General features: G+C 44.1%; 29 non-coding genes across 29 annotated transcripts; all 29 read left to right on the forward strand.

The window, feature by feature from the left end:
* The first annotated feature begins 1020 nt into the window (after positions 1-1020).
* On the forward strand, positions 1021-1093 carry trnak-cuu (transfer RNA lysine (anticodon CUU)). The gene has a single exon. It is a non-coding gene; the product is annotated as a tRNA-Lys (tRNA).
* Positions 1094-1480: 387 nt separating this feature from the next.
* On the forward strand, positions 1481-1553 carry trnak-cuu (transfer RNA lysine (anticodon CUU)). Its single transcript has one exon. It is a non-coding gene; the product is annotated as a tRNA-Lys (tRNA).
* Positions 1554-2476: 923 nt separating this feature from the next.
* Positions 2477-2549, forward strand: trnak-cuu (transfer RNA lysine (anticodon CUU)). The gene has a single exon. It is a non-coding gene; the product is annotated as a tRNA-Lys (tRNA).
* Positions 2550-2974: 425 nt separating this feature from the next.
* trnak-cuu (transfer RNA lysine (anticodon CUU)) lies at positions 2975-3047 on the forward strand. The gene has a single exon. It is a non-coding gene; the product is annotated as a tRNA-Lys (tRNA).
* Positions 3048-3471: 424 nt separating this feature from the next.
* trnak-cuu (transfer RNA lysine (anticodon CUU)) lies at positions 3472-3544 on the forward strand. Its single transcript has one exon. It is a non-coding gene; the product is annotated as a tRNA-Lys (tRNA).
* A 425-nt stretch (positions 3545-3969) lies between these two features.
* On the forward strand, positions 3970-4042 carry trnak-cuu (transfer RNA lysine (anticodon CUU)). The gene has a single exon. It is a non-coding gene; the product is annotated as a tRNA-Lys (tRNA).
* Positions 4043-4467: 425 nt separating this feature from the next.
* Positions 4468-4540, forward strand: trnak-cuu (transfer RNA lysine (anticodon CUU)). The gene has a single exon. It is a non-coding gene; the product is annotated as a tRNA-Lys (tRNA).
* A 425-nt stretch (positions 4541-4965) lies between these two features.
* On the forward strand, positions 4966-5038 carry trnak-cuu (transfer RNA lysine (anticodon CUU)). Its single transcript has one exon. It is a non-coding gene; the product is annotated as a tRNA-Lys (tRNA).
* Positions 5039-5457: 419 nt separating this feature from the next.
* On the forward strand, positions 5458-5530 carry trnak-cuu (transfer RNA lysine (anticodon CUU)). The gene has a single exon. It is a non-coding gene; the product is annotated as a tRNA-Lys (tRNA).
* A 1917-nt stretch (positions 5531-7447) lies between these two features.
* trnak-cuu (transfer RNA lysine (anticodon CUU)) lies at positions 7448-7520 on the forward strand. Its single transcript has one exon. It is a non-coding gene; the product is annotated as a tRNA-Lys (tRNA).
* Positions 7521-8945: 1425 nt separating this feature from the next.
* trnak-cuu (transfer RNA lysine (anticodon CUU)) lies at positions 8946-9018 on the forward strand. The gene has a single exon. It is a non-coding gene; the product is annotated as a tRNA-Lys (tRNA).
* A 419-nt stretch (positions 9019-9437) lies between these two features.
* On the forward strand, positions 9438-9510 carry trnak-cuu (transfer RNA lysine (anticodon CUU)). Its single transcript has one exon. It is a non-coding gene; the product is annotated as a tRNA-Lys (tRNA).
* Positions 9511-10435: 925 nt separating this feature from the next.
* On the forward strand, positions 10436-10508 carry trnak-cuu (transfer RNA lysine (anticodon CUU)). Its single transcript has one exon. It is a non-coding gene; the product is annotated as a tRNA-Lys (tRNA).
* A 425-nt stretch (positions 10509-10933) lies between these two features.
* Positions 10934-11006, forward strand: trnak-cuu (transfer RNA lysine (anticodon CUU)). Its single transcript has one exon. It is a non-coding gene; the product is annotated as a tRNA-Lys (tRNA).
* A 418-nt stretch (positions 11007-11424) lies between these two features.
* trnak-cuu (transfer RNA lysine (anticodon CUU)) lies at positions 11425-11497 on the forward strand. The gene has a single exon. It is a non-coding gene; the product is annotated as a tRNA-Lys (tRNA).
* A 419-nt stretch (positions 11498-11916) lies between these two features.
* Positions 11917-11989, forward strand: trnak-cuu (transfer RNA lysine (anticodon CUU)). The gene has a single exon. It is a non-coding gene; the product is annotated as a tRNA-Lys (tRNA).
* A 741-nt stretch (positions 11990-12730) lies between these two features.
* Positions 12731-12803, forward strand: trnak-cuu (transfer RNA lysine (anticodon CUU)). The gene has a single exon. It is a non-coding gene; the product is annotated as a tRNA-Lys (tRNA).
* A 419-nt stretch (positions 12804-13222) lies between these two features.
* On the forward strand, positions 13223-13295 carry trnak-cuu (transfer RNA lysine (anticodon CUU)). Its single transcript has one exon. It is a non-coding gene; the product is annotated as a tRNA-Lys (tRNA).
* Positions 13296-13720: 425 nt separating this feature from the next.
* On the forward strand, positions 13721-13793 carry trnak-cuu (transfer RNA lysine (anticodon CUU)). Its single transcript has one exon. It is a non-coding gene; the product is annotated as a tRNA-Lys (tRNA).
* A 418-nt stretch (positions 13794-14211) lies between these two features.
* trnak-cuu (transfer RNA lysine (anticodon CUU)) lies at positions 14212-14284 on the forward strand. Its single transcript has one exon. It is a non-coding gene; the product is annotated as a tRNA-Lys (tRNA).
* Positions 14285-15517: 1233 nt separating this feature from the next.
* On the forward strand, positions 15518-15590 carry trnak-cuu (transfer RNA lysine (anticodon CUU)). Its single transcript has one exon. It is a non-coding gene; the product is annotated as a tRNA-Lys (tRNA).
* Positions 15591-16009: 419 nt separating this feature from the next.
* trnak-cuu (transfer RNA lysine (anticodon CUU)) lies at positions 16010-16082 on the forward strand. The gene has a single exon. It is a non-coding gene; the product is annotated as a tRNA-Lys (tRNA).
* A 419-nt stretch (positions 16083-16501) lies between these two features.
* On the forward strand, positions 16502-16574 carry trnak-cuu (transfer RNA lysine (anticodon CUU)). Its single transcript has one exon. It is a non-coding gene; the product is annotated as a tRNA-Lys (tRNA).
* A 421-nt stretch (positions 16575-16995) lies between these two features.
* trnak-cuu (transfer RNA lysine (anticodon CUU)) lies at positions 16996-17068 on the forward strand. Its single transcript has one exon. It is a non-coding gene; the product is annotated as a tRNA-Lys (tRNA).
* Positions 17069-17487: 419 nt separating this feature from the next.
* On the forward strand, positions 17488-17560 carry trnak-cuu (transfer RNA lysine (anticodon CUU)). The gene has a single exon. It is a non-coding gene; the product is annotated as a tRNA-Lys (tRNA).
* A 425-nt stretch (positions 17561-17985) lies between these two features.
* trnak-cuu (transfer RNA lysine (anticodon CUU)) lies at positions 17986-18058 on the forward strand. Its single transcript has one exon. It is a non-coding gene; the product is annotated as a tRNA-Lys (tRNA).
* Positions 18059-18476: 418 nt separating this feature from the next.
* On the forward strand, positions 18477-18549 carry trnak-cuu (transfer RNA lysine (anticodon CUU)). The gene has a single exon. It is a non-coding gene; the product is annotated as a tRNA-Lys (tRNA).
* A 425-nt stretch (positions 18550-18974) lies between these two features.
* On the forward strand, positions 18975-19047 carry trnak-cuu (transfer RNA lysine (anticodon CUU)). Its single transcript has one exon. It is a non-coding gene; the product is annotated as a tRNA-Lys (tRNA).
* A 419-nt stretch (positions 19048-19466) lies between these two features.
* Positions 19467-19539, forward strand: trnak-cuu (transfer RNA lysine (anticodon CUU)). The gene has a single exon. It is a non-coding gene; the product is annotated as a tRNA-Lys (tRNA).
* Positions 19540-24945: the final 5406 nt, after the last annotated feature.

Raw genomic sequence — 24945 nt, forward strand, 5'->3', positions numbered from 1 at the left:
CCAAGTCAAAATCACTATTGAGGCACCTGGCTAGCTCAGTCGGTAGAGCATTAGACTCTTAATCTCAGGGTCGTGGGTTCGTGCCCCACGTTAGGTGATTATTTTCTCTGCCGAAGCACCAACTCACTTCGCAAACAACCATCCGCTTGGAATTTCGAGCAGGCTTGCCACCCTGCATAGTTGGTGATACAGAAGGCTATGAATTTGTATTCTATCTCTGCCTGCACTATGACCTGTCGTCTGAATGACATACCTATTACCAATGAATTGTACTCCTAAATGGCTTGAATAAATTATCATTTTCCGGACAAGAAATAGACAGGCAGAGGCTTCAAGAAGAATACTTGCTCCTGGTGGGGCTTGAACTCATAACCTTGTCATCTAATTGCTGTATACTGCTGTACAAGTACAACACGCTAACAGATTGCACCACAGGATCCATCAACAACAATCACTGATCACCATATTTTGCAGAAACTGGGATGTACGATATTCAAACCAAGTCAAAATCACCATTGAGGCACCTGGCTAGCTCAGTCGGTAGAGCATGAGACTCTTAATCTCAGGGTCGTGGGTTCGAGCCCCACGTTAGATGATTATTTTCTCTGCCGAAGCACCAACTCACTTCGCAAACAACCATCCGCTTGGAATTTCGAGCAGGCTTGCCACCCTGCATAGTTGGTGATACAGAAGGCTATGAATTTGTATTCTAGCTCTGCCTGCACTCTGACCTGTCGTCTTAATGACATACCTATTACCAATGAATTGTACTCGTAAATGGCTTGAATAAACTATCATTTTCCGGACAAGAAATAGACAGGCAGAGGCTTCAAGAAGAATACTTTCTCCTGGTTGGGCTTTAACTCATAACCTTGTCATCTAATTGCTGTATACTGCTGTATAAGTACAACACGCTAACAGATTGCACCACAGGATCCATCAACAACACTCACTATTCACCATATTTTGCAGAAACTGGGATGTACGATATTCAAACCAAGTCAAGATCAACATTGAGGCACCTGGCTAGCTCAGTCGGTAGAGCATGAGACTCTTAATCTCAGGGTCGTGGGTTCGAGCCCCACGTTAGGTGATTATTTTCTCTGCCGAAGCACCAACTCACTTCTCAAACAACCATCCGTTTGGAATTTCGAGCAGGCTTGTCACCCTGCATAGTTGGTGATACAGAAGGCTATGAATTTATACCTCATGACTTACCAATGAATTGTACTCCTAAATGGCATGAATAAATGCCCCTTTTCTGCACAAGAAATAGACAGGCAGAGGCTTCAAGAATAATACTTGCTCCTGGTGGGCCTTGAACTCATAACCTTCTCATCTAATTGCTGTATACTGCTGTATAAGTACAACACGCTAACAGATTGCACCACAGGATCCATCAACAACACGCACTGATCACCATATTTTGAAGATACTAAGATGTACGATATTCGTACCAGGTCAAAAATACTATTGAGGTACCTGGCTAGCTCAGTCGGTAGAGCATGAGACTCTTAATCTCAGGGTCGTGGGTTCGAGCCCCACGTTAGGTGATTATTTTCTCTTCCGAAGCACCAACTCACTTCGCAAACAACCATCCTGTTGGAATTTCGAGCAAGCTTGCCACACTGCATAGCTGGTGATACAGAAGGCTATGAATTTGTATTCTAGCTCTGCCTGCACTCTGACCTGTCATCTGAATGAAATACCTATAACCAATGAATTGTACTCCTAAATGGCTTGAATAAATTATCATTTTCCGGACAAGAAATAGACAGGCAGAGGCTTCAAGAAGAATACTTGCTCCTGGTGGGGCTTGAACTCATAACCTTGTCATCCAAATGCTGTATAATGCTGTACAAGTACAACACGATAACAGATTGCACCACAGGATCCATCAACAACAATCACTGATCACCATATTTTGCAGAAACTGGGATGTACGATATTCAAACCAAGTCAAAATCACCATTGAGGCACTTGGCTAGCTCAGTCGGTAGAGCATGAGACTCTTAATCTCAGGGTCGTGGGTTTGAGCCCCACGTTAGGTGATTTTTTTCTCTGCCGAAGCACCAACTCACTTCGCAAACAACCATCCGCTTGGAATTTCGAGCAGGCTTGTCACCCTGCATAGTTGGTGATACAGAAGGCTATGAATTTGTATTCTACCTCTGCCTGCACTCTGACCTGTCATCTGAATGACATACCTATTACCAATGAATTGTACTCCTAAATGGCATGAATAAATGCTCCTTTTCTGCACAAGAAATAGACAGGCAGAGGCTTCAAGAAGAATACTTGCTCCTGGTGGGCCTTGAACTCATAACCTTCGCATCTTATTGCTGTATACTGCTGTATAAGTACAACACGCTAACAGATTGCACCACAGGATCCATCAACAACACTCACTGATCACCATATTTTGCAGAAACTGGGATGTACGATATTCAAACCAAGTCAAAATCACCATTGAGGCACCTGGCTAGCTCAGTCGGTAGAGCATGAGACTCTTAATCTCAGGGTCGTGGGTTCGAGCCCCACGTTAGGTGATTATTTTCTCTGCCTAAGCACCAACTCACTTCGCAAACAACCATCCGCTTGGAATTTCGAGCAGGCTTGCCACCCTGCATAGTTGGTGATACAGAAGGCTATGAATTTGTATTCTATCTCTGCCTGCACTCTGACCTGTCATCTGAATGACATACCTATTACCGATGAATTGTACTCCTAAATGGCTTGAATAAATGCTCCTTTTCTGCAGGAGAAATAGACAGGCAGAGGCTTCAAGAAGAATACTTGCACCTGGTGGGGCTTGAACTCATAACCTTATCATCTAATTGCTGTATACTCCTGTATAAGTACAACACGCTAACAGATTGCACCACAGGATCCATCAACAACACTCACTGATCACCATATTTTGCAGAAACTGGGATGTACGATATTCAAACCAAGTCAAAATCACCATTGAGGCACCTGGCTAGCTCAGTCGGTAGAGCATGAGACTCTTAATCTCAGGGTCGTGGGTTCGAGCCCCACGTTAGGTGCTTATTTTCTCTGCCGAAGCACCAACTCAATTCGCAAACAACCATCCGCTTGGAATTTTGATTAGGCTTGCCACCCTGCATAGTTGGTGATACAGAAGGCTATGAATTTGTATTCTATCTCTGCCTGCACTCTGACCTGTCATCTCAATGACATACCTATTACCGATGAATTGTACTCCTAAATGGATTGAAAAAATATAATTTTCCGGACAAGAAATAGACAGGCAGAGGCTTCAAGAAGAATACTTACACCTGGTGGGGCTTGAACTCATAACCTTCGCATCTTATTGCTGTATACTGCTGTATAAGTACAACACGCTAACAGATTGCACCACAGGATCCATCAACAACACTCACTGATCACCATATTTTGCAGAAACTGGGATGTACGATATTCAAACCAAGTCAAAACCACCATTGAGGCACCTGGCTAGCTCAGTCGGTAGAGCATGAGACTCTTAATCTCAGGGTCGTGGGTTCGAGCCCCACGTTAGGTGATTATTTTCTCTGCCGAAGCACCAACTCACTTCGCAAACAACCATCCGCTTGGAATTTCGAGCAAGCTTGCCACACTGCATAGCTGGTGATACAGAAGGCTATGAATTTGTATTCTATCTCTGCCTGCACTCTGACCTGTCATCTCAATGACAGACCTATTACCGATGAATTGTACTCCTAAATGGATTGAATAAATTATCATTTTCCGGACAAGAAATAGACAGGCAGAGGCTTCAAGAAGAATACTTGCTCCTGGTGGGCCTTGAACTCATAACCTTGTCATCTAATTGCTGTATACTGCTGTATAAGTACAACACGCTAACAGATTGCACCACAGGATCCATCAACAACACGCACTGATCACCATATTTTGCAGAAACTGGGCTGTACGATATTCGTACCATGTCAAAAATACTATTGAGGTACCTGGCTAGCTCAGTCGGTAGAGCATGAGACTCTTAATCTCAAGGTCGTGGGTTCGAGCCCCACGTTAGGTGAATATTTTCTCTGCCGAAGCACCAACTCACTTTGCAAACAGCCATCCGCATGGAATTTCGAGCAGGCTTGCCAGCCTGCATAGCTGGTGATACAGAAGGCTATGAATTTGTATTCTATCTCTGCCTGCACTCTGACCTATTATCTCAATGACATACCTATTACCGATGAATTGTACTACTAAATGGATTGAATAAATTATCATTTTCCGGACAAGAAATAGACAGGCAGAGGCTTCAAGAAGAATACTTGCTCCTGGTGGGCCTTGAACTCATAACCTTCGCATCTAATTGCTGTATACTGCTGTATAGGTACAACACGCTAACAGATTGCACCACAGGATCCATCAACAACACGCACTGATCACCATATTTTGCAGAAACTGTGATGTACGATACTCGAACCAACTCAAAATCACCATTGAGGTACCTGGCTAGCTCAGTCGGTAGAGCATGAGACTCTTAATCTCAGGGTCGTGGGTTCGAGCCCCACGTTAGGTGATTATTTTCTCTGCCGAAGCACCAACTCACTTCGCAAACAACCATCTGCTTGGAATTTCGAGCAAGCTTACCACACTGCATAGTTGGTGATACAGAAGGCTATGAATTTGTATTCTATCTCTGCCTGCACTCTGACCTGTCATCTCAATGACATACCTATTACCGATGAATTGTACTCCTAAATGGATTGAATAAATTATCATTTTCCGGACAAGAAATAGACAGGCAGAGGCTTGAAGAATAATACTTGCTCCTGGTGGGCCTTGAACTCATAACCTAATCATCTAATTGCTGTATACTGCTGTATAAGTACAACACGCTAACAGATTGCACCACAGGATCCATCAACAACACTCACTGATCACCAAATTTTGCAGAAACTGGGCTGTACGATATTCGTACCAAGTCAAAAATACCAGTGAGGTACCTGGCTAGCTCAGTCGGTAGAGCATGAGACTCTTAATCTCAGGGTCGTGGGTTCGAGCCCCACGTTAGGTGATTATTTTCTCTGCCGAAGCACCAACTCACTTCGCAAACAGCTTGGAATTTCGAGCAGGCTTGCCAGCCTGCATAGCTGGTGATACAGAAGGCTATGAATTTGTATTCTATCTCTGCCTGCACTCTGACCTGTCATCTCAATGACATACCTATTACCGATGAATTGTACTCCTAAATGGATTGAATAAATTATCATTTTCCGGACAAGAAATAGACAGGCAGAGGCTTCAAGAAGAATACTTGCTCCTGGTGGGCCTTGAACTCATAACCTTCGCAATCTAATTGCTGTATACTGCTGTATAAGTACAACACGCTAACAGATTGCACCACAGGATCCATCAACAACACGCACTGATCACCATATTTTGCAGAAACTGGGATGTACGATATTCGAACCAACTCAAAATCACCATTGAGGTACCTGGCTAGCTCAGTCGGTAGAGCATGAGACTCTTAATCTCAGGGTCGTGGGTTCGAGCCCCACGTTAGGTGATTATTTTCTCTGCCGAAGCACCAACTCACTTCGCAAACAACCATCTGCTTGGAATTTCGAGCAAGCTTGCCACACTGCATAGCTGGTGATACAGAAGGCTATGAATTTGTATTCTATCTCTGCCTGCACTCTGACCTGCCATCTCAATGACAGACCTATTACCGATGAATTGTACTCCTAAATGGATTGAATAAATTATCATTTTCCGGACAAGAAATAGACAGGCAGAGGCTTCAAGAACAATACTTGCTCCTGGTGGGCCTTGAACTCATAACCTTCGCATCTTATTGCTGTATACTGCTGTATAAGTACAACACGCTAACAGATTGCACCACAGGATCCATCAACAACACTCTCACTGATCACCAAATTTTGCAGAAACTGGGCTGTACGATATTCGTACCAAGTCAAAAATACTATTGAGGTACCTGGCTACCTCAGTCGGTAGAGCTTGAGACTCTTAATCTCAGGGTCGTGGGTTCGAGCCCCACGTTAGGTGATTATTTTCTCTGCCGAAGCACCAACTCACTTCGCAAACAACCATCCGCTTGGAATTTCGAGCAAGCTTGCCACACTGCATAGCTGGTGATACAGAAGGCTATGAATGTGTATTCTAGCTCTGCCTGCACTCTGACCTGTCATCTCAATGACATACCTATTACCGATGAATTGTACTCTTAAATGGATTGAATAAATTATCATTTTCCGGACAAGAAATAGACAGGCAGAGGCTTCAAGAACAATACTTGCTCCTGGTGGGGCTTGAACTCATAACCTTATCATCTAATTTCTGTATACTGCTGTATAAGTACAACACACTAACAGATTGCACCACAGGATCCATCAACAACACTCTCACTTATCACCATATTTTGCAGAAACTGGGCTGTACGATATTCGTACCAAGTCAAAAATACTATTGAGGTACCTGGCTAGCTCAGTCGGTAGAGCATGAGACTCTTAATCTCAAGGTCGTGGGTTCGAGCACCACGTTAGGTGATTATTTTCTCTGCCGAAGCACCAACTCACTTCGCAAACAGCTATCCGCTTGGAATTTTGAGCAGGCTTGCCAGCCTGCATAGCTGGTGATACAGAAGGCTATGAATTTGTATTCTATCTCTGCCTGCACTCTGACCTATTATCTCAATGACATACCTATTTCCGATGAATTGTACTCCTAAATGGATTGAATAAATTATCATTTTCCGGACAAGAAATAGACAGGCAGAGGCTTGAAGAATAATACTTGCTCCTGGTGGGCCTTGAACTCATAACCTTCTCATCTAATTGCTGTATACTGCTGTATAGGTACAACACGCTAACAGATTGCACCACAGGATCCATCAACAACACGCACTGATCACCATATTTTGCAGAAACTGGGCTGTACGATATTCGTACCATGTCAAAAATACTATTGAGGTACCTGGCTAGCTCAGTCGGTAGAGCATGAGACTCTTAATCACAGGGTCGTGGGTTCGAGCCCCACGTTAGGTGATTATTTTCTCTGCCGAAGCACCAACTCACTTCGCAAACAGCTTGGAATTTCGAGCAGGCTTGCCAGCCTGCATAGCTGGTGATACAGAAGGCTATGAATTTGTATTCTATCTCTGCCTGCACTCTGACCTGTCATCTCAATGACATACCTATTACCGATGAATTGTACTCCTAAATGGATTGAATAAATTATCATTTTCCGGACAAGAAATAGACAGGCAGAGGCTTCAAGAAGAATACTTGCTCCTGGTGGGCCTTGAACTCATAACCTTCGCAATCTAATTGCTGTATACTGCTGTATAAGTACAACACGCTAACAGATTGCACCACAGGATCCATCAACAACACGCACTGATCACCATATTTTGCAGAAACTGGGATGTACGATATTCGAACCAACTCAAAATCACCATTGAGGTACCTGGCTAGCTCAGTCGGTAGAGCATGAGACTCTTAATCTCAGGGTCGTGGGTTCGAGCCCCACGTTAGGTGATTATTTTCTCTGCCGAAGCACCAACTCACTTCGCAAACAGCCATCCGCTTGGAATTTCGAGCAAGCTTGCCACACTGCATAGCTGGTGATACAGAAGGCTATGAATTTGTATTCTATCTCTGCCTGCACTCTGACCTGTCATCTCAATGACATACCTATTACCGATGAATTGTACTCCTAAATGGATTGAATAAATTATAATTTTCCGGACAAGAAATAGACAGGCAGAGGCTTCAAGAAGAATACTTGCTCCTGGTGGGCCTTGAACTCATAACCTTCGCATCTAATTGCTGTATACTGCTGAATAAGTACAACACGCTAACAGATTGCACCACAGGATCCATCAACAACACTCTCACTGATCACCAAATTTTGCAGAAACTGGGCTGTACGATAATCGTACCAAGTCAAAAATACTATTGAGGTACCTGGCTACCTCAGTCGGTAGAGCTTGAGACTCTTAATCTCAGGGTCGTGGGTTCGAGCCCCACGTTAGGTGATTATTTTCTCTGCCGAAGCACCAACTCACTTCGCAAACAACCATCCGCTTGGAATTTCGAGTAAGCTTGCCACACTGCATAGCTGGTGATACAGAAGGCTATGAATGTGTATTCTAGCTCTGCCTGCACTCTGACCTGTCATCTCAATGACATACCTATTACCGATGAATTGTACTCTTAAATGGATTGAATAAATTATCATTTTCCAGACAAGAAATAGACAGGCAGAGGCTTCAAGAACAATACTTGCTCCTGGTGGGGCTTGAACTCATAACCTTATCATCTAATTTCTGTATACTGCTGTATAAGTACAACACACTAACAGATTGCACCACAGGATCCATCAACAACACTCTCACTTATCACCATATTTTGCAGAAACTGGGCTGTACGATATTCGTACCAAGTCAAAAATACTATTGAGGTACCTGGCTAGCTCAGTCGGTAGAGCATGAGACTCTTAATCTCAAGGTCGTGGGTTCGAGCACCACGTTAGGTGATTATTTTCTCTGCCGAAGCACCAACTCACTTCGCAAACAGCCATCCGCTTGGAATTTTGAGCAGGCTTGCCAGCCTGCATAGCTGGTGATACAGAAGGCTATGAATTTGTATTCTATCTCTGCCTGCACTCTGACCTATTATCTCAATGACATACCTATTTCCGATGAATTGTACTCCTAAATGGATTGAATAAATTATCATTTTCCGGACAAGAAATAGACAGGCAGAGGCTTGAAGAATAATACTTGCTCCTGGTGGGCCTTGAACTCATAACCTTCTCATCTAATTGCTGTATACTGCTGTATAGGTACAACACGCTAACAGATTGCACCACAGGATCCATCAACAACACGCACTGATCACCATATTTTGCAGAAACTGGGCTGTACGATATTCGTACCATGTCAAAAATACTATTGAGGTACCTGGCTAGCTCAGTCGGTAGAGCATGAGACTCTTAATCTCAGGGTCGTGGGTTCGAGCCCCACGTTAGGTGATTATTTTCTCTGCCGAAGCACCAACTCACTTCGCAAACAGCTTGGAATTTCGAGCAGGCTTGCCAGCCTGCATAGCTGGTGATACAGAAGGCTATGAATTTGTATTCTATCTCTGCCTGCACTCTGACCTGTCATCTCAATGACATACCTATTACCGATGAATTGTACTCCTAAATGGATTGAATAAATTATCATTTTCCGGACAAGAAATAGACAGGCAGAGGCTTCAAGAAGAATACTTGCTCCTGGTGGGCCTTGAACTCATAACCTTCGCAATCTAATTGCTGTATACTGCTGTATAAGTACAACACGCTAACAGATTGCACCACAGGATCCATCAACAACACGCACTGATCACCATATTTTGCAGAAACTGGGATGTACGATATTCGAACCAACTCAAAATCACCATTGAGGTACCTGGCTAGCTCAGTCGGTAGAGCATGAGACTCTTAATCTCAGGGTCGTGGGTTCGAGCCCCACGTTAGGTGATTATTTTCTCTGCCGAAGCACCAACTCACTTCGCAAACAGCCATCCGCTTGGAATTTCGAGCAAGCTTGCCACACTGCATAGCTGGTGATACAGAAGGCTATGAATTTGTATTCTATCTCTGCCTGCACTCTGACCTGTCATCTCAATGACATACCTATTACCGATGAATTGTACTCCTAAATGGATTGAATAAATTATAATTTTCCGGACAAGAAATAGACAGGCAGAGGCTTCAAGAAGAATACTTGCTCCTGGTGGGCCTTGAACTCATAACCTTCGCATCTAATTGCTGTATACTGCTGAATAAGTACAACACGCTAACAGATTGCACCACAGGATCCATCAACAACACTCTCACTGATCACCAAATTTTGCAGAAACTGGGCTGTACGATAATCGTACCAAGTCAAAAATACTATTGAGGTACCTGGCTACCTCAGTCGGTAGAGCTTGAGACTCTTAATCTCAGGGTCGTGGGTTCGAGCCCCACGTTAGGTGATTATTTTCTCTGCCGAAGCACCAACTCACTTCGCAAACAACCATCCGCTTGGAATTTCGAGTAAGCTTGCCAGCCTGCATAGCTGGTGATACAGAAGGCTATGAATTTGTATTCTATCTCTGCCTGCACTCTGACCTATTATCTCAATGACATACCTATTACCGATGAATTGTACTACTAAATGGATTGAATAAATTATCATTTTCCGGACAAGAAATAGACAGGCAGAGGCTTCAAGAAGAATACTTGCTCCTGGTGGGCCTTGAACTCATAACCTTCGCATCTAATTGCTGTATACTGCTGTATAGGTACAACACGCTAACAGATTGCACCACAGGATCCATCAACAACACGCACTGATCACCATATTTTGCAGAAACTGTGATGTACGATATTCGAACCAACTCAAAATCACCATTGAGGTACCTGGCTAGCTCAGTCGGTAGAGCATGAGACTCTTAATCTCAGGGTCGTGGGTTCGAGCCCCACGTTAGGTGATTATTTTCTCTGCCGAAGCACCAACTCACTTCGCAAACAACCATCTGCTTGGAATTTCGAGCAAGCTTACCACACTGCATAGTTGGTGATACAGAAGGCTATGAATTTGTATTCTATCTCTGCCTGCACTCTGACCTGTCATCTCAATGACATACCTATTACCAATGAATTGTACTCCTAAATGGATTGAATAAATTATCATTTTCCGGACAAGAAATAGACAGGCAGAGGCTTCAAGAAGAATACTTGCTCCTGGTGGGCCTTGAACTCATAACCTTCGCATCTAATTGCTGTATACTGCTGTATAGGTACAACACGCTAACAAAATACACCACAGGATCCATCAACAACACGCACTGATCACCATATTTTGCAGAAACTGTGATGTACGATATTCGAACCAACTCAAAATCAACATTGAGGTACCTGGCTAGCTCAGTCGGTAGAGCATGAGACTCTTAATCTCAGGGTCGTGGGTTCGAGCCCCACGTTAGGTGATTATTTTCTCTGCCGAAGCACCAACTCACTTCGCAAACAGCTTGGAATTTTGAGCAGGCTTGCCAGCCTGCATAGCTGGTGATACAGAAGGCTATGAATTTGTATTCTATCTCTGCCTGCACTCTGACCTATTATCTCAATGACATACCTATTACCGATGAATTGTACTACTAAATGGATTGAATAAATTATCATTTTCCGGACAAGAAATAGACAGGCAGAGGCTTCAAGAAGAATACTTGCTCCTGGTGGGCCTTGAACTCATAACCTTCACATCTAATTGCTGTATACTGCTGTATAGGTACAACACGCTAACAGATTGCACCACAGGATCCATCAACAACACGCACTGATCACCATATTTTGCAGAAACTGTGATGTACGATATTCGAACCAACTCAAAATCACCATTGAGGTACCTGGCTAGCTCAGTCGGTAGAGCATGAGACTCTTAATCTCATGGTCGTGGGTTCGAGCCCCACGTTAGGTGATTATTTTCTCTGCCGAAGCACCAACTCACTTCGCAAACAGCTTGGAATTTCGAGCAGGCTTGCCAGCCTGCATAGCTGGTGATACAGAAGGCTATGAATTTGTATTCTATCTCTGCCTGCACTCTGACCTGTCATCTCAATGACATACCTATTACCGATGAATTGTACTCCTAAATGGATTGAATAAATTATCATTTTCCGGACAAGAAATAGACAGGCAGAGGCTTCAAGAAGAATACTTGCTCCTGGTGGGCCTTGAACTCATAACCTTCGCAATCTAATTGCTGTATACTGCTGTATAAGTACAACACGCTAACAGATTGCACCACAGGATCCATCAACAACACGCACTGACCACCATATTTTGCAGAAACTGGGATGTACGATATTCGAACCAACTCAAAATCACCATTGAGGTACCTGGCTAGCTCAGTCGGTAGAGCATGAGACTCTTAATCTCAGGGTCGTGGGTTCGAGCCCCACGTTAGGTGATTATTTTCTCTGCCGAAGCACCAACTCACTTCGCAAACAGCCATCCGCATGGAATTTCGAGCAGGCTTGCCAGCCTGCATAGCTGGTGATACAGAAGGCTATGAATTTGTATTCTATCTCTGCCTGCACTCTGACCTGTCATCTCAATGACATACCTATTACCGATGAATTGTACTCCTAAATGGATTGAATAAATTATCATTTTTTGCCTGCACTCTGACCTGTCATCTCAATGACATACCTATTATCGATGAATTGTACTTCTAAATGGATTGAATAAATTATCATTTTCCGGACAAGAAATAGACAGGCAGAGGCTTCAAGAAGACACGCTAACAGATTGCACCACAGGATTGCCATCCGCATGGAATTTCGAGCAGGCTTGCCAGCCTGCATAGCTGGTGATACAGAAGGCTATGAATTTGTATTCTATCTCTGCCTGCACTCTGACCTATTATCTCAATGACATACCTATTACCGATGAATTGTACTACTAAATGGATTGAATAAATTATCATTTTCCGGACAAGAAATAGACAGGCAGAGGCTTCAAGAAGAATACTTGCTCCTGGTGGGCCTTGAACTCATAACCTTCGCATCTAATTGCTGTATACTGCTGTATAAGTACAACACGCTAACAGATTGCACCACAGGATCCATCAACAACACGCACTGATCACCATATTTTGCAGAAACTGTGATGTACGATATTCGAACCAACTCAAAATCACCATTGAGGTACCTGGCTAGCTCAGTCGGTAGAGCATGAGACTCTTAATCTCAGGGTCGTGGGTTCGAGCCCCACGTTAGGTGATTATTTTCTCTGCCGAAGCACCAACTCACTTCGCAAACAGCTTGGAATTTCGAGCAGGCTTGCCAGCCTGCATAGCTGGTGATACAGAAGGCTATGAATTTGTATTCTATCTCTGCCTGCACTCTGACCTGTCATCTCAATGACATACCTATTACCGATGAATTGTACTCCTAAATGGATTGAATAAATTATCATTTTCCGGACAAGAAATAGACAGGCAGAGGCTTCAAGAAGAATACTTGCTCCTGGTGGGCCTTGAACTCATAACCTTCGCAATCTAATTGCTGTATACTGCTGTATAAGTACAACACGCTAACAGATTGCACCACAGGATCCATCAACAACACGCACTGACCACCATATTTTGCAGAAACTGGGATGTACGATATTCGAACCAACTCAAAATCACCATTGAGTTACCTGGCTAGCTCAGTCGGTAGAGCATGAGACTCTTAATCTCAGGGTCGTGGGTTCGAGCCCCACGTTAGGTGATTATTTTCTCTGCCGAAGCACCAACTCACTTCGCAAACAACCATCCGCTTGGAATTTCGAGCAAGCTTGCCACACTGCATAGCTGGTGATACAGAAGGCTATGAATTTGTATTCTATCTCTGCCTGCACTCTGACCTGTCATCTCAATGACATACCTATTACCAATGAATTGTACTCCTAAATGGATTGAATAAATTATCATTTTCCGGACAAGAAATAGACAGGCAGAGGCTTCAAGAAGAATACTTGCTCCTGGTGGGCCTTGAACTCATAACCTTCGCATCTAATTGCTGTATACTGCTGTATAGGTACAACACGCTAACAAAATACACCACAGGATCCATCAACAACACGCACTGATCACCATATTTTGCAGAAACTGTGATGTACGATATTCGAACCAACTCAAAATCAACATTGAGGTACCTGGCTAGCTCAGTCGGTAGAGCATGAGACTCTTAATCTCAGGGTCGTGGGTTCGAGCCCCACGTTAGGTGATTATTTTCTCTGCCGAAGCACCAACTCACTTCGCAAACAGCTTGGAATTTTGAGCAGGCTTGCCAGCCTGCATAGCTGGTGATACAGAAGGCTATGAATTTGTATTCTATCTCTGCCTGCACTCTGACCTATTATCTCAATGACATACCTATTACCGATGAATTGTACTACTAAATGGATTGAATAAATTATCATTTTCCGGACAAGAAATAGACAGGCAGAGGCTTCAAGAAGAATACTTGCTCCTGGTGGGCCTTGAACTCATAACCTTCACATCTAATTGCTGTATACTGCTGTATAGGTACAACACGCTAACAGATTGCACCACAGGATCCATCAACAACACGCACTGATCACCATATTTTGCAGAAACTGTGATGTACGATATTCGAACCAACTCAAAATCACCATTGAGGTACCTGGCTAGCTCAGTCGGTAGAGCATGAGACTCTTAATCTCATGGTCGTGGGTTCGAGCCCCACGTTAGGTGATTATTTTCTCTGCCGAAGCACCAACTCACTTCGCAAACAGCTTGGAATTTCGAGCAGGCTTGCCAGCCTGCATAGCTGGTGATACAGAAGGCTATGAATTTGTATTCTATCTCTGCCTGCACTCTGACCTGTCATCTCAATGACATACCTATTACCGATGAATTGTACTCCTAAATGGATTGAATAAATTATCATTTTCCGGACAAGAAATAGACAGGCAGAGGCTTCAAGAAGAATACTTGCTCCTGGTGGGCCTTGAACTCATAACCTTCGCAATCTAATTGCTGTATACTGCTGTATAAGTACAACACGCTAACAGATTGCACCACAGGATCCATCAACAACACGCACTGACCACCATATTTTGCAGAAACTGGGATGTACGATATTCGAACCAACTCAAAATCACCATTGAGGTACCTGGCTAGCTCAGTCGGTAGAACATGAGACTCTTAATCTCAGGGTCGTGGGTTCGAGCCCCACGTTAGGTGATTATTTTCTCTGCCGAAGCACCAACTCACTTCGCAAACAGCCATCCGCATGGAATTTCGAGCAGGCTTGCCAGCCTGCATAGCTGGTGATACAGAAGGCTATGAATTTGTATTCTATCTCTGCCTGCACTCTGACCTGTCATCTCAATGACATACCTATTACCGATGAATTGTACACCTAAATGGATTGAATAAATTATCATTTTTTGCCTGCACTCTGACCTGTCATCTCAATGACATACCTATTATCGATGAATTGTACTTCTAAATGGATTGAATAAATTATCATTTTCCGGACAAGAAATAGACAGGCAGAGGCTTCAAGAAGACACGCTAACAGATTGCACCACAGGATTGCCATCCGCATGGAATTTCGAGCAGGCTTGCCAGCCTGCATAGCTGGTGATACAGAAGGCTATGAATTTGTATTCTATCTCTGCCTGCACTCTGACCTATTATCTCAATGACATACCTATTACCGATGAATTGTACTACTAAATGGATTGAATAAATTATCATTTTCCGGACAAGAAATAGACAGGCAGAGGCTTCAAGAAGAATACTTGCTCCTGGTGGGCCTTGAACTCATAACCTTCGCATCTAATTGCTGTATACTGCTGTATAAGTACAACACGCTAACAGATTGCACCACAGGATCCATCAACAACACGCACTGATCACCATATTTTGCAGAAACTGTGATGTACGATATTCGAACCAACTCAAAATCACCATTGAGGTACCTGGCTAGCTCAGTCGGTAGAGCATGAGACTCTTAATCTCAGGGTCGTGGGTTCGAGCCCCACGTTAGGTGATTATTTTCTCTGCCGAAGCACCAACTCACTTCGCAAACAGCTTGGAATTTCGAGCAGGCTTGCCAGCCTGCATAGCTGGTGATACAGAAGGCTATGAATTTGTATTCTATCTCTGCCTGCACTCTGACCTGTCATCTCAATGACATACCTATTACCGATGAATTGTACTCCTAAATGGATTGAATAAATTATCATTTTCCGGACAAGAAATAGACAGGCAGAGGCTTCAAGAAGAATACTTGCTCCTGGTGGGCCTTGAACTCATAACCTTCGCAATCTAATTGCTGTATACTGCTGTATAAGTACAACACGCTAACAGATTGCACCACAGGATCCATCAACAACACGCACTGACCACCATATTTTGCAGAAACTGGGATGTACGATATTCGAACCAACTCAAAATCACCATTGAGGTACCTGGCTAGCTCAGTCGGTAGAGCATGAGACTCTTAATCTCAGGGTCGTGGGTTCGAGCCCCACGTTAGGTGATTATTTTCTCTGCCGAAGCACCAACTCACTTCGCAAACAGCTTGGAATTTCGAGCAGGCTTGCCAGCCTGCATAGCTGGTGATACAGAAGGCTATGAATTTGTATTCTATCTCTGCCTGCACTCTGACCTGTCATCTCAATGACATACCTATTACCGATGAATTGTACTCCTAAATGGATTGAATAAATTATCATTTTCCGGACAAGAAATAGACAGGCAGAGGCTTCAAGAAGAATACTTGCTCCTGGTGGGCCTTGAACTCATAACCTTCGCAATCTAATTGCTGTATACTGCTGTATAAGTACAACACGCTAACAGATTGCACCACAGGATCCATCAACAACACGCACTGATCACCATATTTTGCAGAAACTGGGATGTACGATATTCGAACCAACTCAAAAACACTATTGAGGTACCTGGCTAGCTCAGTCGGTAGAGCATGAGACTCTTAATCTCAGGGTCGTGGGTTCGAGCCCCACGTTAGGTGATTATTTTCTCTGCCGAAGCACCAACTCACTTCGCAAACAACAGCTTGGAATTTCGAGCAGGCTTGCCAGCCTGCATAGCTGGTGATACAGAAGGCTATGAATTTGTATTCTATCTCTGCCTGCACTCTGACCTGTCATCTCAATGACATACCTATTACCGATGAATTGTACTCCTAAATGGATTGAATAAATTATCATTTTCCGGACAAGAAATAGACAGGCAGAGGCTTCAAGAAGAATACTTGCTCCTGGTGGGCCTTGAACTCATAACCTTCGCATCTAATTGCTGTATACTGCTGTATAGGTACAACACGCTAACAAATTACACCACAGGATCCATCAACAACACGCACTGATCACCATATTTTGCAGAAACTGTGATGTACGATATTCGAACCAACTCAAAATCAACATTGAGGTACCTGGCTAGCTCAGTCGGTAGAGCATGAGACTCTTAATCTCAGGGTCGTGGGTTCGAGCCCCACGTTAGGTGATTATTTTCTCTGCCGAAGCACCAACTCACTTCGCAAACAGCTTGGAATTTTGAGCAGGCTTGCCAGCCTGCATAGCTGGTGATACAGAAGGCTATGAATTTGTATTCTATCTCTGCCTGCACTCTGACCTGTCATCTCAATGACATACCTATTATCGATGAATTGTACTTCTAAATGGATTGAATAAATTATCATTTTCCGGACAAGAAATAGACAGGCAGAGGCTTCAAGAAGAATACTTGCTCCTGGTGGGCCTTGAACTCATAACCTTCGCAATCTAATTGCTGTATACTGCTGTATAAGTACAACACGCTAACAGATTGCACCACAGGATCCATCAACAACACGCACTGATCACCATATTTTGCAGAAACTTTGATGTACGATATTCGAACCAACTCAAAATCACCATTGAGGTACCTGGCTAGCTCAGTCGGTAGAGCATGAGACTCTTAATCTCAAGGTCGTGGGTTCGAGCCCCACGTTAGGTGAATATTTTCTCTGCCGAAGCACCAACTCACTTCGCAAACAGCCATCCGCATGGAATTTCGAGCAGGCTTGCCAGCCTGCATAGCTGGTGATACAGAAGGCTATGAATTTGTATTCTATCTCTGCCTGCACTCTGACCTATTATCTCAATGACATACCTATTACCGATGAATTGTACTACTAAATGGATTGAATAAATTATCATTTTCCGGACAAGAAATAGACAGGCAGAGGCTTCAAGAAGAATACTTGCTCCTGGTGGGCCTTGAACTCATAACCTTCGCATCTAATTGCTGTATACTGCTGTATAGGTACAACACGCTAACAGATTGCACCACAGGATCCATCAACAACACGCACTGATCACCATATTTTGCAGAAAATGTGATGTACGATATTCGAACCAACTCAAAATCACCATTGAGGTACCTGGCTAGCTCAGTCGGTAGAGCATGAGACTCTTAATCTCAGGGTCGTGGGTTCGAGCCCCACGTTAGGTGATTATTTTCTCTGCCGAAGCACCAACTCACTTCGCAAACAGCTTGGAATTTTGAGCAGGCTTGCCAGCCTGCATAGCTGGTGATGCAGAAGGCTATGAATTTGTATTCTATCTCTGCCTGCACTCTGACCTGTCATCTCAATGACATACCTATTACCGATGAATTGTACTCCTAAATGGATTGAATAAATTATCATTTTCCGGACAAGAAATAGACAGGCAGAGGCTTCAAGAAGAATACTTGCTCCTGGTGGGCCTTGAACTCATAACCTTCGCATCTAATTGCTGTATACTGCTGTATAGGTACAACACGCTAACAAAATACACCACAGGATCCATCAACAACACGCACTGATCACCATATTTTGCAGAAACTGTGATGTACGATATTCGAACCAACTCAAAATCAACATTGAGGTACCTGGCTAGCTCAGTCGGTAGAGCATGAGACTCTTAATCTCAGGGTCGTGGGTTCGAGCCCCACGTTAGGTGATTATTTTCTCTGCCGAAGCACCAACTCACTTCGCAAACAGCCATCCGCATGGAATTTCGAGCAGGCTTGCCAGCCTGCATAGCTGGTGATACAGAAGGCTATGAATTTGTATTCTATCTCTGCCTGCACTCTGACCTATTATCTCAATGACATACCTATTACCGATGAATTGTACTACTAAATGGATTGAATAAATTATCATTTTCCGGACAAGAAATAGACAGGCAGAGGCTTCAAGAAGAATACTTGCTCCTGGTGGGCCTTGAACTCATAACCTTCGCATCTAATTGCTGTATACTGCTGTATAGGTACAACACGCTAACAGATTGCACCACAGGATCCATCAACAACACGCACCGATCACCATATTTTGCAGAAACTGTGATGTACGATATTCGAACCAACTCAAAATCACCATTGAGGTACCTGGCTAGCTCAGTCGGTAGAGCATGAGACTCTTAATCTCAGGGTCGTGGGTTCGAGCCCCACGTTAGGTGATTATTTTCTCTGCCGAAGCACCAACTCACTTCGCAAACAGCTTGGAATTTCGAGCAGGCTTGCCAGCCTGCATAGCTGGTGATGCAGAAGGCTATGAATTTGTATTCTATCTCTGCCTGCACTCTGACCTGTCATCTCAATGACATACCTATTACCGATGAATTGTACTCCTAAATGGATTGAATAAATTATCATTTTCCGGACAAGAAATAGACAGGCAGAGGCTTCAAGAAGAATACTTGCTCCTGGTGGGCCTTGAACTCATAACCTTCGCAATCTAATTGCTGTATACTGCTGTATAAGTACAACACGCTAACAGATTGCACCACAGGATCCATCAACAACACGCACTGACCACCATATTTTGCAGAAACTGGGATGTACGATATTCGAACCAACTCAAAATCACCATTGAGGTACCTGGCTAGCTCAGTCGGTAGAGCATGAGACTCTTAATCTCAGGGTCGTGGGTTCGAGCCCCACGTTAGGTGATTATTTTCTCTGCCGAAGCACCAACTCACTTCGCAAACAGCTTGGAATTTCGAGCAGGCTTGCCAGCCTGCATAGCTGGTGATACAGAAGGCTATGAATTTGTATTCTATCTCTGCCTGCACTCTGACCTGTCATCTCAATGACATACCTATTACCGATGAATTGTACTCCTAAATGGATTGAATAAATTATCATTTTCCGGACAAGAAATAGACAGGCAGAGGCTTCAAGAAGAATACTTGCTCCTGGTGGGCCTTGAACTCATAACCTTCGCAATCTAATTGCTGTATACTGCTGTATAAGTACAACACGCTAACAGATTGCACCACAGGATCCATCAACAACACGCACTGATCACCATATTTTGCAGAAACTGGGATGTACGATATTCGAACCAACTCAAAATCACCATTGAGGTACCTGGCTAGCTCAGTCGGTAGAGCATGAGACTCTTAATCTCAGGGTCGTGGGTTCGAGCGCCACGTTAGGTGATTATTTTCTCTGCCGAAGCACCAACTCACTTCGCAAACAACCATCCGCTTGGAATTTCGAGCAAGCTTGCCACACTGCATAGCTGGTGATACAGAAGGCTATGAATTTGTATTCTATCTCTGCCTGCACTCTGACCTGTCATCTCAATGACATACCTATTACCAATGAATTGTACTCCTAAATGGATTGAATAAATTATCATTATCCGGACAAGAAATAGACAGGCAGAGGCTTCAAGAAGAATACTTGCTCCTGGTGGGCCTTGAACTCCTAACCTTGTCATCTAATTGCTGTATACTGCTGTATAAATACAACACGCTAACAGATTGCACCACAGGATCCATCAACAACACGCACTGATCACCATATTTTGCAGAAACTGGGATGTACGATATTCGAACCAACTCAAAATCACCATTGAGGTACCTGGCTAGCTCAGTCGGTAGAGCATGAGACTCTTAATCTCAGGGTTGTGGGTTCGAGCCCCACGTTAGGTGATTATTTTCTCTGCCGAAGCACCAACTCACTTCGCAAACAACCATCCGCTTGGAATTTCGAGCAAGCTTGCCACACTGCATAGCTGGTGATACAGAAGGCTATGAATTTGTATTCTATCTCTGCCTGCACTCTGACCTGTCATCTCAATGACATCCCTATTACCTACACAGTAACACTGTTCGGTATTATACTACACAGTAACATGGTTCAGTATTATACTACACAGTAACATGGTTCAGTATTATACTACACAGTAACATGGTTACTCCAAGATCGCATAGCAGTTCAGATGTCTTTTGTCCTCGTCTTGTCGTGTCCTGTATATATATATATTTACAACTTTTTTCACATACATTTTATTTTTATTTTCCATCAACTCATCTTCAAAACACTCTCCTGCAACCAGCCTCACCAATTTATATTTATAAAAAAGTATTATTTACCTCAGATCTGTAATCCTCCAAGAAGCTAGCCAGAAACTCCAAGAAGCTAGCCAGAAACTAGCCAGAAGCTAGCCAGGAGCTAGCCCAGAAGCTAATCCAGAAGCTAATCAGAAGCTAGTTAGCTTCTTTACTGGCAAATCGTTAGTATTCAGCTAACCACGGTTTGTGGTCATCAGCTATCCTTTAGCTCGAAAATCTATCGAAAATCTATCGCCAGTTTTGTACGGCACAGCGCGGCTCGGAACGGAACATACCGGACCAATTTTTCTCTCCATGTCCCTGGATTTCAACTGCTCTCTGGACATTCATACCCGGATCTCACAGCTAGCTAGCTGCTATCCGTGTGACAGTCGGCTTTCGTCGATTCCGGAGCAAACATCGATTGTTCCGGTGCTAGCCAGCTCCGTCAATCACTCCTGAGTTCCATCATTCACTCCTGGGCTGCAGTCACCTATCTGGACCCGTTTCACTGCCTACGCGGAGCCCCACCGGGCCTTCACAACTGGACTGCCGACGTTATCTACCTGAATGAGATCCGGCTGGCTCCTCTGTCGCGACGTTACCTGAACGCCCATCTGCGGCCCGCTAACCGTTAGCTGTCTTACCGGCTGCTATCTGAATAGACAATCGGACAATTTATTTATTTTTATTATTATTATGTTTTCTTCTCGGGCCTCTATAACTATATCTATTGTTCTTATTTTTGTTGTTGTTGTGTGATTTGGATTAATCCCCTCTACCATACGGAACCCCACTAATCTACTGACCGAACGCAAGAGGTGGCTAACAACAGACTCCATCCTATGCTAGCTTGCTACCGGTTGGCCTGGCTAGCTGTCTAAATCGCCGTGACCCTCAACCAACCTCTCCACTCACTGGACCCTTTTGATCACTCGACTAAGCATGCCTCTCCTTAATGTCAATATGTCTTGTCCATTGCTGTTCTGGTTAGTGTTTATTGGCTTATTTCATTGTAGAGCCTCTAGTCCTGCTCACTATACCTTATCCAACCTATTAGTTCCACCACCCACACATGCAATGACATCTCCTGGTTTCAATGATGTTTCTAGAGACAATATCTCTCTCTTCATCACTCAATACCTAGGTTTACCTCCACTGTATTCACATCCTACCTTACCTTTGTCTGTACATTATACCTTGATGCTATTTTATCGCCCCCAGAAACCTCCTTTTACTCTCTGTTCCAGACGTTCTAGACGACCAATTCTTATTGCTTTTAGCCGCACCCTTATTCTACTCCTCCTATGTTCCTCTGGCGATGTAGAGGTGAATCCAGGCCCTGCAGTGCCTAGCTCCACTCCTATTCCCCAGGCGCTCTCTTTTGACGACTTCTGTAACCGTAATAGCCTTGGTTTCATGCATGTTAACATTAGAAGCCTCCTCCCTAAGTTTGTTCTATTCACTGCTTTAGCACACTCTGCCAACCCGGATGTTCTAGCTGCGTCTGAATCCTGGCTTAGGAAGACCACCAAAAATTCAGACATTTTAATTCCAAACTACAACATTTTCAGACAAGGCGGTGTTGCAATCTACTGCAAAGATAGCCTGCAGAGTTCTGTCCTACTATCCAGGTCTGTACCCAAACAATTTGAACTTCTACTTTTAAAAATCCACCTCTCTAAAAACAAGTCTCTCACCGTTGCCGCCTGCTATAGACCACCCTCTGCCCCCAGCTGTGCTCTGGACACCATATGTGAACTGATTGCCCCCCATCTATCTTCAGAGCTCGTGCTGCTAGGCGACATAAACTGGAACATGCTTAACACCCCAGCCATCCTACAATCTAAACTTGATGCCCTCAATCTCACACAAATTATCAATGAACCTACCAGGTACCTCCCCAAAGCCTTAAACACGGGCACCCTCATAGATATCATCCTAAACAACTTCCCCTCTAAATACACCTCTGCTGTCTTCAACCAAGATCTCAGCGATCACTGCCTCATTGCCTGCATCCGTAATGGGTCAGCGGTCAAACGACCTCCTCTCATCACTGTAAAACGCTCCCTGAAACACTTCAGCGAGCAGGCCTTTCTAATCGACCTGGCCGGGGTATCCTGGAAGGATATTGACCTCATCCCGTCAGTAGAGGATGCCTGGATATTTTTTTAAAATGCCTTCCTAACCATCTTAAATAAACATGCCCCATTCAAGAAATTTAGAACCAGGAACAGATATAGCCCTTGGTTCTCCCCAGACCTGACTGCCCTTAACCAACACAAAAACATCCTATGGCGTTCTGCATTAGCATCGAACAGCCCCCGTGATATGCAGCTGTTCAGGGAAGCTAGAAACCATTATACACAGGCAGTTAGAAAAGCCAAGGCTAGCTTTTTCAAGCAGAAATGTGCTTCTTGCAACACTAACTCAAAAAAGTTCTGGGACACTGTAAAGTCCATGGAGAATAAGAACACCTCATCCCAGCTGCCCACTGCACTGAAGATAGGAAACACTGTCACCACTGATAAATCCACCATAATTGAAAATTTCAATAAGCATTTTTCTACTGCTGGCCAATGCTTTCCACCTGGCTACTCCTACCCCTGTCAACAGCACTGCACCCCCAACAGCAACTCGCCCAAGCCTTCCCCATTTCTCCTTCTCCCAAATCCATTCAGCTGATGTTCTGAAAGAGCTGCAAAATCTGGACCCCTACAAATCAGCCGGGCTAGACAATCTGGACCCTTTCTTTCTAAAATTATCTGCCGAAATTGTTGCCACCCCTATTACTAGCCTGTTCAACCTCTCTTTCGTGTCGTCTGAGATTCCCATAGATTGGAAAGCAGCTGCGGTCATCCCCCTCTTCAAAGGGGGGGACACTCTTGACCCAAACTGCTACAGATCTATATCTATCCTACCATGCCTTTCTAAGGTCTTCGAAAGCCAAGTCAACAAACAGATTACCGACCATTTTGAATCTCACCATACCTTCTCTGCTATGCAATCTGGTTTCAGAGCTGGTCATGGGTGCACCTCAGCCACGCTCAAGGTCCTAAACGATATCTTAACCGCCATCGATAAGAAACATTACTGTGCAGCCGTATTCATTGATCTGGCCAAGGCTTTCGACTCTGTCAATCACCACATCCTCATCGGCAGACTCAACAGCCTTGGTTTCTCAAATGATTCCCTCGCCTGGTTCACCAACTACTTCTCTGATAGAGTTCAGTGTGTCAAATCGGAGGGTCTGTTGTCCGGACCTCTGGCAGTCTCTATGGGGGTGCCACAGGGTTCAATTCTTGGACCGACTCTCTTCTCTGTATACATCAATGAGGTCGCTCTTGCTGCTGGTGAGTCTCTGATCCACCTCTACGCAGACGACACCATTCTGTATACTTCCGGCCCTTCTTTGGACACTGTGTTAACAACCCTCCAGGCAAGCTTCAATGCCATACAACTCTCCTTCCGTGGCCTCCAATTGCTCTTAAATACAAGTAAAACTAAATGCATGCTCTTCAACCGATCGCTACCTGCACCTACCCGCCTGTCCAACATCACTACTCTGGACGGCTCTGACTTAGAATACGTGGACAACTACAAATACTTAGGTGTCTGGTTAGACTGTAAACTCTCCTTCCAGACCCATATCAAACATCTCCAATCCAAAGTTAAATCTAGAATTGGCTTCCTATTTCGCAACAAAGCATCCTTCACTCATGCTGCCAAACATACCCTTGTAAAACTGACCATCCTACCAATCCTCGACTTTGGCGATGTAATTTACAAAATAGTCTCCAATACCCTACTCAACAAATTGGATGCAGTCTATCACAGTGCAATCCGTTTTGTCACCAAAGCCCCATATACTACCCACCATTGCGACCTGTAAGCTCTCGTTGGCTGGCCCTCGCTTCATACTCGTCGCCAAACCCACTGGCTCCATGTCATCTACAAGACCCTGCTAGGTAAAGTCCCCCCTTATCTCAGCTCGCTGGTCACCATAGCATCTCC

The sequence above is a fragment of the Oncorhynchus clarkii genome, chromosome 2 (assembly GCF_045791955.1).
Source record: "Oncorhynchus clarkii lewisi isolate Uvic-CL-2024 chromosome 2, UVic_Ocla_1.0, whole genome shotgun sequence".
In the NCBI taxonomy this organism is placed as follows: domain Eukaryota; kingdom Metazoa; phylum Chordata; class Actinopteri; order Salmoniformes; family Salmonidae; genus Oncorhynchus; species Oncorhynchus clarkii.